This window comes from Myotis brandtii, unplaced genomic scaffold (genome assembly GCF_000412655.1).
Source record: "Myotis brandtii unplaced genomic scaffold, ASM41265v1 scaffold412, whole genome shotgun sequence".
Taxonomy (NCBI): domain Eukaryota; kingdom Metazoa; phylum Chordata; class Mammalia; order Chiroptera; family Vespertilionidae; genus Myotis; species Myotis brandtii.
Genome location: NW_005365832.1, coordinates 943395 through 955711, shown reverse-complemented (window position 1 = coordinate 955711; position 12317 = coordinate 943395). Strand labels below are relative to the sequence as shown.

Below are 12317 nucleotides of genomic sequence, written 5' to 3'. Positions count from 1 at the left end.
GGGAAGAGACTGGACAAAAATCGTACACCTATGGATAAGAACAGTGGGGAGGGGGTAAGGGCAGAGGGTGGAGTGGGAACCAGGTGGAGGGGGACTATGGGGGGGAAAAAGAGGAACAACTGTAATAATCTGAACAATAAAGATTTAAAATAAAAATTAAAAAGTGAGTCCTTTCTTTTAAAAAAATTCCATCTGATGCCAAGGGTCTGGTGAAAGCTAGATTCCTAGCATTAACTCCCGTGAGAACCTCACAATTCTCGCCCTCACTGACTCATATAACTGATCAAGGGTGTAGCTGCTTCTACCCTTAACCCACAGCTGTTGAACTACACTTGGGACTTGCGCCATTATCCTATATAATAAAAGGGTAGTATGCAAATTGTCCCCTCGACCGGGAGTTCAACCAGGGGGCAGGGTCAGCGGGGGGAAGACAGGGAGGCCCCAGCTGGGACCCTACCAGTGCACGAGTTTCATGCACCTGGCCTCTAGTCTGCTCTATATAAAATGTACTGGTGAAGCTTTTCAGATAATGTCACAATTGTTTTTGAAAGGTTTGGAAAATAAAGCATATTGCAAGAATCTTCTGTATTATTACACAGCAGCAAACTTAATTTAAACTGTGAAGTTGGATAAAAAAACATGGTAGAATATTACATAAAAATAATTTTAAAAACATGGTAGAATGATACATATGGTATGAGATGTTAGAGAGCCTTCTTTAAATTTTTTCTAGCCAAAATGGTATTTTAATAACCAAACTGATAGCTGCATATATAATTGACTTGGAAGATTCTTTATGAGCAAATACTTAAAACTCTAGGGGAAAAAAAGTACCAAATACTATTATTTTTATACTGTCATTTCTAAAGGAAGGAATCTTTTTCTGATTTTTGATAAATGATATACTTCTCATCAACATAAATTCTGGTGTAAATTCTAACTTCAGAAAAATAAAATATGTGGGTAAAATCGAATCTTACCCCTTTATCTACCTTAACTTTCCCTAGCTTCAAAATATGGATTAAAAGGGTTTTCATTTGTTTCTTTTTTTTTCTATTTTAATTTTTTTATTGCTTAAAGTATTACAAAGGGTATTACATATGTGTCCCTTTTTCCCCCGTCTTTTTGTTAAGTTGTATGAGTTCCCTATAAATTTTGGAGATTAGGCCCTTATCAGATATGACGTTGGCAAATATGTTTTCCCACGCAGTGGGTTTTCTTGTTGTTTTGTTGATGGTTTCTTTTGCTGTGCAGAAGCTTTTTATTTTGATGTAGTCCCATTTGTTCATTTTCTCTTTAGTTTCAACTGCCCTAGGAGCTGTATCAGTGAAGAAATTGCTTTGGCATATGTCTGAGATTTTGTTGCCTTTGGATTCTTCTAGAATTTTTATGGTTTCCTGTCGTACATTTAAGTCCTTTATCCATTTTGAGTTTATTTTTGTGTATGGTGTAAGTTGGTGGTCTAGTTTCATTTTCTTGCATATATCTGTCCAATTTTCCCAACACCACTTATTGAAGAGACTATCTTGGCTCCATTGAATGTTCTTTCCTCCTTTGTCAAATATTAATTGAGCATATTGGTTCGGGCCGATTTCTGGGTTCTCTATTCTATTCCATTGATCTATATGTCTGTTCTTGTGCCAGTACCAGGCAGTTTTGAGAACAGTGGCTTTGTAATACATCTTGATATCTGGTATTGAGATCCCACCTATTTTCTTCTTTCTCAGGATTGCTGCAGCTATTCGGGGTCTTTTTTTATTCCAGATGAATTTTTGGAGAGTTCGTTCTAGATCTGTGAAGTATGCCGTTGGTATTTTAATGGGAAGTGCGTTGAATTTATAGATTGCTTTGGGTAGTATGGACATTTTAATGATGTTGATTCTACCAATCCATGAACACGGTATGTTCTTCCATCTGTTTATGTCTTCCTCTATCTCTTTTTTCAACGTCCTGTAGTTTTCTGAGTAGAGGTCTTTTACCTCTTTAGTTAAGTTTATTCCTAGGTAGCTTAATTTTTTTGGTGCGATGGTAAATGGGATTGTTTTTATAATCTCTCTTTCTGAAAGTTCACTATTGGTGTATAGAAATGCCTCAGATTTCTTGGGGTTAATTTTGTATCCTGCTACTTTGCCAAATTCATGTATTAAGTCTAGTAGCTTTTTGATGGAGTCTCTAGGGTTTTGTATGTATAATATGTTGTCTGCAAATAAGGACAGTTTTACTTCCTCTTTTCCAATTTGGATGCCTTTTATTTCTTCTTCTTGCCTAATTGCAATGGCTAATACTTCCAGTACTATGTTGAACAGGAGTGGTGAGAGTGGGCATCCCTGTCTTGTTCCTGTTCTTAGGGGAAATGGTGTTAGTTTTTGTCCATTGAGTATGATGTTGGCTGTGGGCCTGTCATATATGGCTTTTATTATGTTGAGGTATGATCCTTCTACTCCCACCTTGCTGAGAGTTTTTATCAAAAATGGGTGTTGGATTTTGTCAAATGCTTTTTCTGCATCAATTGATATGACCATGTGGTTTTTTTCTTTCAATTTGTTTATGTGATGTATCACGTTTATTGATTTGCGGATATTGTACCATCCTTGCATCCCTGGGATAAATCCTACTTGGTCATGGTGTATGATCTTTCTGATGTACTGCTGGATCCGATTTGCTAAGATTTTGTTGAGGATTTTGGCATCTATGTTCATGAGGGATATTGGCCTGTAATTCTCTTTCATTGTGTTGTCTTTACCTGGTTTTGGTATTAGGGTGATGCTGGCTTCATAGAATGAGCTTGGAAGTGTTCCTTCCTCTTGGATTTTTTGTAGTAGTCTGAGGAGGATAGGTTTTAGTTCTTCCTTGAATGTTTGGTAAAACTCCCCTGTGAAGCCGTCTGGTCCTGGGCTTTTGTTTGCTGGAAGCTTTTTGATGACTGCTTCAATTTCTTCCATAGTTATTGGCCTATTGAGATTTTTAGATTCTTCCTGATTGAGTGCTGGAATGTTGTATTTTTCTAGGAATTTGTCCATTTCCTCCAGGTTGTCTAGTTTGTTGGAGTAGAGCTGTCCATAGTATTTTTTAACAATCATTTGTATTTCTGTGGGGTCTGTTGTTATTTCGCCTCTATCGTTTCTGATTTTGTTTATTTGGGTCCTCTCTCTTTGCTTCTTGGTGAGCCTGGCTAGAGGTTTGTCAATCTTGTTTATCCTTTCAAAGAACCAGCTCTTGGTTTCATTGATTTTCTGTATTGTTTTTTTGGTCTCTATGTCATTTATTTCTGCTCTAATCTTTATTATCTCCTTCCTTCTGCTCACTCTGGGGTTTTCTTGTTGCTCTCTTTCTAATTCTTTGAGTTGAAGAGTTAGATGATTTACTACCATTTTTTCTTGTTTTTTGAGATAGGCCTGTAGAGCTATAAACTTCCCTCTCAGGACTGCTTTCATTGTGTCCCATAGGTTTTGGATTGTTGTGTTTTCATTGTCATTAGTTTCCAGGATGTTTTTAATTTCTTCTTTGATCTCATTGGTAACCCAATCAATATTTAATAACATGCTATTCAGCTTCCAAGTGTTTGAGTATTTTGGGTTGTTTTTATTGTAGTTTATTTCTAATATTATGCCATCGTGGTCTGAGAAGATGCTTTTTATGATTTCAATCTTCTTGAATTTGGGGAGACTTTGCTTGTGACCCAATATGTGGTCTATTTTTGAATCTGTCCCATGAGCACTTGAGTGGAATGTATATTCCGCGGCTTTGGGTGAAGTGTTCTGAAGATGTCTATTAAGTCCATCTGATCTAGTGAGTCATTTAGGATTGCTGTTTCTTTGCTGATTGTTTGTCTAGAGGACTTATCCAGTGATGTCAGTGGTGTATTAAAGTCCCCTACTATGATTGTATTGTTGTCGATCTCTCCTTTGATATCTTCCAGGAGTTTTTTTATGTATTTGGGTGCTCCTGCATTGGGTGCATATATGTTTACCAGGGTTATATCTTCTTGTTGTATTGATCCCTTTAGTATTATGAAGTGGCCTTCCTTATCTCTTGTTATGGCCTTCACTTTGAGGTCTATTTTGTCTGATATAAGTATTGCTACCCCAGCTTTCTTTTCCTTTCCATTTGCCTGAAAGATATTTTTCCATCCCTTCACTTTCAGTCTGTGTGAGTCCCTTCTAATGAGGTGGGTCTCTTGTAGACAGCAGATGTATGGGTCATGTTTTTTTATCCATTCAGCCACTCGATGTCTTTTGGTTGGAGCATTTAGTCCGTTTACGTTTAAAGTTATTATTGAAAGGTACTTGTTTGTAGCCATTTCTTTTTTTGTGTGGCTGTTTTCTTTCTGAGCTTTTTATTTCTTCTTTTTACACCAGTCCCTTTAGCATTTCTTGCATTGCTGGCTTGGTGGTGATAAACTCCCTTAGCCTTTTTTTGTCTGTGAAGCTTCTTATTTCCCCTTCAATTTTGAATGATAGCCTTGCTGGATAGAGTATTCTTGGGTTCAGTCCTTTGCTTTGCATCACTTTGTAAATTTCTGTCCATTCTTTTCTGGCCTGATGTGTTTCTGTTGAGAAATCATTTGATAATCTAATGGGAGATCCCTTGTATGTAACTTTCCGTCTCTCTCTTGCAGCCTGTAAGATTCTCTCTTTGTCCTGAACATTTGCCATGGTAATTATGATGTGTCTTGGTGTGGGTCTTTTCGGGTTCACCTTGTTTGGGACTCTCTGTGCTTGTGTGACTTTTTTCTTCCCCACTTCAGGGAAGTTTTCTGATATTATTTCTTCGAGTAGGTTTTCTAATCCTTGTTCATCTTTCTGTTGTTCTGGCACCCCTATTATTCGTATGTTGTTTCGTTTCATGTTGTCCCAAAGCTCCCTTAGGCTCTCCTCCTGTCTTTTAATTTTTTTCTCCAATTGCAGTACAGTTTGGGTGTGTTTTGCTTCCTTGTCTTCTAATTCACTAATTCGGTCCTCCGCTTCTCCTAGTCTACTGTTGATGCTTTCAATGGTGTTTTTTATTGCAGCTATATCGCTCTTCATTTCTTCTTGGGTCTTGCATAAGTTATTGATTTTTTCATCTGTTTCTTCTTGCTTCTTGCATAAGTAGTTGATTTTTTCCTCCATCCGGTTTATGCACGCTAGGACCCTTATTCTGAATTCTTTTTCTGTCATGTTGCATGCCTCTGTCTCACTTAGCTGCTTTTCTGGCGAGTCCTCCTTTTCTTTCCTTTGGGGGTTTCTTTGCCTACCCATGTTTGATCTCACTGACATATCTAGATGTTGAGTCGTTCAGTGGCTGCTCCCTGGGTGGCAGTGGCTCCTTGGGCTGTGGTTGCTCCTTGGGTGGTTGCGGTAGCAGCTGCTCCTCAGTTGGCAGCAGCTCCTCTGGTGGGTGTTGTTCACAGCTGTGGTGGCTCTTCTGGCTGGTGGGGGGAGGCTTCACGTACAGCTGCTGTTCCTCAGACAGAGGGTGTGGTGATCAGGAGGCTGCTGTTGCTTGGATCTGCTGCGTTGATTTAAAGGCACAAAATACAACACAACAAGGCACAACGTACCAGGCACTGAACACAAATATATTCACGATATTAATAACCCCAAATAAAGGTGACCACCCGAATTAAGAGAATTAGGGGATAAGGAGGAAAGAAGAGAAAAAGATAAAAGAGAAAAAAGAAAAGAAAAGAAAAATAAGAAAGAAAAAAAAGGAGTGCAAAAATGAAATTGGGGGAAAAAAAGAGGGGGAAAAAAAGAGCGAAAAGAGAGAATGAAGTAGAAGAGGGGAAGAGACTATTTGTATGAGGTGAAAACTCCGGCAGAACTCCTCATTTGTTTCTTTTCTGAATATGTAAAGGATAGTTTGTGATCTGTGATTGAAACTAAAGTCAAAGAAGTATTTCTTACTTGTGCACCCAATAGATGAGAAAATAGCTTTTATTTAATTATAAAAATATATTTTTTCTCTCATCTAATTCTCTCACTCACCAAGCTTTAATAACATTCACTAATAAGATTACATGGAAATACTTCATTAACACTCTGTCCTGACACAGATCTTCATACTCAGGGGAGATGTTTACTGACCTCCCTGTGGGAACGTTATACATCCTCAACCCATTGACAGCAGGCTCAGCCACGTGACTTGGTTGGCCAGTGAAAGATGAGTGGAAGAGCCCCTTCTAAACAGAAGCTTTAAGAGCCAGCATATGCTTAACCATGACGTCATCTTTCTCTGCCACAAGATTAATGGGTATCAAATAGAAGCTAGATCCTGAGTGAAACAGCATGGAGTAGAGCTCAAACCAATCTATAGTGGATGTGTAACATGAGCAATAAAGCAGCCTTTCTGGTAAGCCCCTCGGATTTGGGGGTCATTTATTACTGAGATAAGCTAGCCTCTCCTGAAAGGCACATACATTTACTAAAAGTCCTATGTTGTTTTTTTATTGATTTCAGAGGGAGAGGGAGATAGAAACATCAATGATGAGAGAGAAGCACTGATCAACTGCTTCCTGCATGCCCCACACTGGAGATCGAGCCCACAAGGGCATGTGCCCTTGCCTGGAATCGAACCTGGGACCTTCAGTCCACAGGCCAATGCTCTATCCACTGAGCCAAACCAGCTAGGGCTAAGCCCTATGTTTTTCACAACCATGCAATTGACTCAAATAGTCAAATACTGTTTGATTTATATAACAAATAAATCTTTACTAAACAAATAAACACTAAAAATTTTTTATATCCAGTAAAATTATGTATAGTTATTTCCATTTCTTGACATATTTTTGTCATATTTCTTTCCTGCAAACTGTGTTAGCTCCTGATTTTGCCTTTCTTATTAGGTTTAGAAATGATAGGATAAATTTAATTATACACATGCTTAAAAAAATTTTTTTTCAGAGAGGGAGAGAGAGAGAGAAACATCAATGATGAGAGGGAATCATTGATTGGCTGCCTCCTACATACCCCACACTGGGGATTGAGCCGGCAACCCTGGCATGTGCCCTGACCTGGAATCAAACCTCAACCTTGGTACACCTTTTTCTTAACTCCTTTTACATATCTTGCACATTTCTCTCCTTCTCCACCCACATCAACCTTCCCACTCCTTGCAAAGTAACTCAAGTTATCAACCTAGCATGCACCTTTTCAGTTTTGGCCTACATTCATATATATGTATATAACACACAGAATGTGTTTTTGTTAGTTATTTTTAAAAGTGGGACAGGTGGAAATATTTTATAGTCTTCCTTTTCTCATTCAATAATACTTTATAAGAATCCCACCATCTCATTTACAATATCAACAAATTCATTCTCTTAAATAAATGCATAATATTCCATGGTATGGATATAACGTAATTTATTGGGGCATTTCTCTATTTAGGGAATTCAATTTCTTTCTGTAGTTTTTCACCACTACATTGTTGGAGTAATCATTTTTGTACACATGTATTTATGAACCAGTTCTTTAATTTCCACCAGATAGACTTCTAGGAGTAGAATTTTTGGGTCTAAAGGTATATGTATTTTTTATTTTAATAGATAAATGTTAGATTTCCCAAATAATCACACCACTTCACATTCTACCTTAATGGGTACTGTGGTCATTTCTGCTTATCTTATAGCTATAAACTATATTCCATTGGTATTTTAATTTTCACTTTGCAGATTACTAAGCATTCTTTCAAATGTTTCTTGGCTATTTGGACTTAGTCTGCAGTAAATTGTCTATACATGTGTTTTGCCTAAGTTTCCATTGGATCAAATGCCTTTCTCTTCTCAATTTGTAAGAGTTCTGTGGTAACACCAATCAGAAAGGATATATGCACCCCTATGTTCATAGCAGCACAATTCACCATAGCTAAGATTTGGAAACAGCCTAAGTGCCCATAAGCAGATGAATGGATTAGAAAACTGTGGTACATCTACACAATGGAATACTATGCTGCTGTAAAAAAGAAGGAACTCTTACCATTTGCAACAGCATGGATGGAACTGGAGAGCATTATGCTAAGTGAAATAAGCCAGTCAATGAAGGAAAAATACCACATGATCTCACACATTCATGGATAATAGAGACCATTACAAACTCTTGAACAATAATAGATACAGAGGCAGAGCTGCCTCAAACAGATTGTCAAACTGCAGCGGGAAGGCCGGGGAGGGTTGGGGGGCAGGAGGGAGTGTGGTAAGAGATCAACCGAAGGACTTGTATGCATGCATATAAGCATAACCAATGGACACAGACACTAGGGGGTAGGGGAGGCTGGGGGAATGCCAAGGGGGAAAAAAAGGAGACATATGTAATACTCTTTGTAATACTTTAAGCAATAAAACAAAATTTAAATAAATAAATAAATAAAAGAGTTCTGTGGTAAACCCAAAGATGCCACACTCAGGTCCTGCTTCAATATGCCTCCAGCTGTGAGGCCTATGGTTGGTCCACTGGCAGCCTTCAACTATTTGACTGCTCAACGTCTACCTCAATTTTTGAACCAAGGTCCTGTTCTTTAAGAAAAAATGGGCAAAGCTTCATTTCCTTCTTAAGTTTAGATAAATATAAACATAAGTCCTAATATGAGGAGAAATTCATCAAACACATTGAGGATGAAAGGAATTTGTTCACGATGAATTAAGCTATGAGGAAAGGGTGTAATTATTATTTATTTTTTGTAATTCTTTCTCCCCTAGATTGAAAACACCTCAAAGGCTCAGACTCCATCGGGGCAGCCACCGGAAGAAAAAGCCGGAGGAGGGAAAGGTTGGGGGAGAGAAGGAGGCAGGGAAATAAAAAGGAGCGAAAGGGAAAAAAAGAAAACACCTCAAAGACAGAGTATGATCTCATTCATCCTCTTATCTCCCATAGCATACAGTATTATGTACTACACATAATAGGAACTCTATACTTGTCCACTAAGTTGAATTGGATAGTCTTACATAATTTATTTAAGCTTTAAAATTAAAAAACTATTTTTGGTGTAAGAATTAAAAGAGTTACTTGTGTACAGCATATCTTCCTAGCACCAACATAGGCACTGAAATAAAGTCAATGTTTCCTAAATTTTGTTGATTAATTTGTGATGAATTAATGAATGGTCTTCAAAAGTAAGTATTTTTAGTAAAAAAAAAAAAGAGGATAGTAATATCTATCAAACCCATCATTACTACTAAGAAAATGTTCAAAAATCAACTATATGAAACAGCAAAATTATTCTGCTCTAGAATATGTATTAATTTGAATTGGTTTGTATTTTTTATTTCCACAGACACTTAAAACTCTTCCCAAAAAGGTTCGCCTGAGTGAGACAGACTTCAAAGTTATGGCACGAGATGAGTTTATTTTCATTTTAGGATGGAAACAGTATGAAGCATATGTGTAAGCTTTGGAGGGAAAGTACACAGACCTGTACTCTAATGATGTAACTGGCTTAAGGGAGTGGGAAGAAAAACTAAAGCAACAGCAGCACGAGTCTGCACGAATGGAAAACATCCTTGTAATGCGACTAGCAACTGAGGAGCAAGAGATGCAAGAGTGAACTGCTCAAATTCAGTACCTCAAGCAAGTCCAGCAGCCCAGTGTCAGCCAACGGAGATCAACAATGGTAGACCACGCCATCAACTTGTTTTTCCTAAAAGTGAAAAGTAGACTGGAACAAGCCCAAAATGCACTGGGTGCCTGGAAGTTTACGCCTCATAGGTAAACAAATCATACTCCTCAGTCCAGACTTCCCTGACCATCGCACCAGGAGAAAGCTGTGGTGGGACAGCCAAGTACTCATTTCCACACCAAGACTCAGACTTTTTGAGCCAAAAAAGCCACATTCTTATCCTATCCAGCTTGTAATGGTTAATGTAAAACTTACCGGATGAACCTTGCGTTTCGGCGTTTTTCTCTTCCTCCTCCCCTTGCTTCAGAGGCCTGATGGTGTTGGGCTGTTCCGAAGAAGTGGCCGCCTCCGAAAAATTCCCCTCCTTGGACATGTAGACACCTGAGAAATGTTGCTGTTTGAAAAAATAGAGGGAGAAACAAGTCTTAAGTCTGTGGCACACTGTGTCTTCAGACAGTTTGGAGGAATGAAAACCTAGAGATTTAAAATAATGAATTGAACATGTAAAATTCCAGTAAAATGTAAAAATGGAATATGCATGGCTCTTAACCTTGAGCATAGCGACTTAGAGACACTGTACATCAGTTTTGCCAATAAGACTGTGGAATTCATGATTATTGTTGAACTTCTTGGTCAAAACTCAAATGAGGTGGGTGAGCTTTGCATTTTAAGGTTTTATTTGCTAAGAAACTACTTAATAGATATCAGTACAAGTAGTTCATATATTTAACCATTTCATTCTGGGGTCTCTATTACTTGATTGAGCCTTACATCAATGTGGTTTGAATCAATGGTCTGTTCTTTGAATGGTTGCTAATACTGTAGATAATCTTACTGAGGACTGTACAAACATGAAGGTGTGGTATCAAACTTCGGGTTTAAGCTGTTTGAAGCAATATAAACATTCATTTCACAACTAGATTGTATAAGGATGTTGGCTGTGATGAGACTCACTGTGTTATTTTTTAATAGTGAAATTTATTAAATCCCCATTTCATTCAACAGGCACATGTTGAAAGAGCATTGTCATTGGTGTTAATGGGGGAATGTGTTCCTTCATTATATTTTGGGCCTTTGGTATTGCACTCTTGATATTAATTAAATGTGCCTTTAAAAAAAATGAACAAAATGGCAATAAATGCATGTCTATCAACAATTGAACCTAAAAATCAAAATAAATAAGGAATTTAATGAACAAAATAAACTGATGAATAAAATAGAACCAGAGGCATGGAAACATAGAACAGATTGATAAAGTGGGGAAAGGGCCTGGGAAGAGATTAACCAGAAAATTAAATGCATATATGCATTACCTATGGACACAGACAACAAGTACAAACATGAAGGTGTGGTCTCAAACTTCAGGTTTAAACTGTTTGAAGCAATATAAACATTCATTTCACGACTAGATTGTATAAGGATATTGGCTGTGATGAGACTCACTGTGTTATTTTTTAATAGTGAAATTTACTTAAAGGCCTGGGGCAGGCAGGAACCAGGTGAAGGGGGATAAAGGGGGGGAAAGGGAGACATCTGTAATACTTTGTAAAGGTTTAAAGAAAAAAGACTGAAGAAAAAGAGAGGATAGTAATATCTAGCAAACCCATCATTACTGCTAGGCAAATGCCCAAAGATCAATGGTATTAAATAGCAACATTGTTCTGCTCTAGAATATGTTTTAATTTGTAATTTCCACAGATACTTATAACTTGAGAAAATGAACTTATATTGCATGCAGACTTTTAGGGTACTTTAGCTGAACTGTATTCAATTAACAAAAATTGTTTCCCATTTTATTTTTTAGCAAATAATATTATGTGCTAATCTTTAGACAGATCAAAAGATAGTCATAATTATGCTGTTTATTTTTTAACCCTTTAAAATAACCCAAAGTCAAACTTTTACAATAGAGAACAAAAGTTACTACTTTTAAAACAACTATTGCTGCTGCTTCTTTAAAAACATACGACAAAAATGGTCAGTTAAAATCGTGAACTGATATCAGAGGCCCCCGGTGACATTTCCTATCCCTTCCAGTGGTTCTCAACCTTCCTAATGCCGCGACCCTTTAATACAGTTCCTCATGTTGTGGTGACCCCCCAACCATAAAATTATTTTCGTTGCTACTTCATAACTGTAATTTTGCTACTGTTATGAATCGTCATGTAAATATGATATGCAGGATGCATTTTCATTGTTACAAATTGAACATAATTAAAGCAGAGTGATTAATCTCAAAAACAATATGTAATTATATAAGTGTTTCCCGATGGTCTTAGGCGACCCCTGTGAAAGGGTCCTTCGACCCCCAAAGGGGTCGCGACCCACAGGTTGAGAACCGCTGGTCTAGACGTACAGTTGTCCTGTGCAGTTCCTTCCACGGGCTCTGCGCTGAGTCGCGCACCGCCCCCAGGACCTGTCCCCGCTCTCCTGCAGAGAGATGTCTACCGAAGCCCATCTGCTGGGGACCCCAAGGCCAAGGGCCGCTCAGTCCGGGTCCTTCGACCCCCAAAGGGGTCGCGACCCACAGGTTGAGAACCGCTGGTCTAGACGTACAGTTGTCCTGTGCAGTTCCTTCCACGGGCTCTGCGCTGAGTCGCGCACCGCCCCCAGGACCTGTCCCCGCTCTCCTGCAGAGAGATGTCTACCGAAGCCCATCTGCTGGGGACCCCAAGGCCAAGGGCCGCTCAGTCCTCACCCCGCTGGCGCCCTGGCTGCATCGC

At 38.4% G+C, this 12317-nt stretch overlaps 1 pseudogene; it reads left to right on the top strand.

The window, feature by feature from the left end:
* Nucleotides 1-9971, top strand: part of LOC102261497 — a 24080-nt pseudogene extending 14109 nt beyond the window's left edge.
* Nucleotides 9972-12317: the final 2346 nt, after the last annotated feature.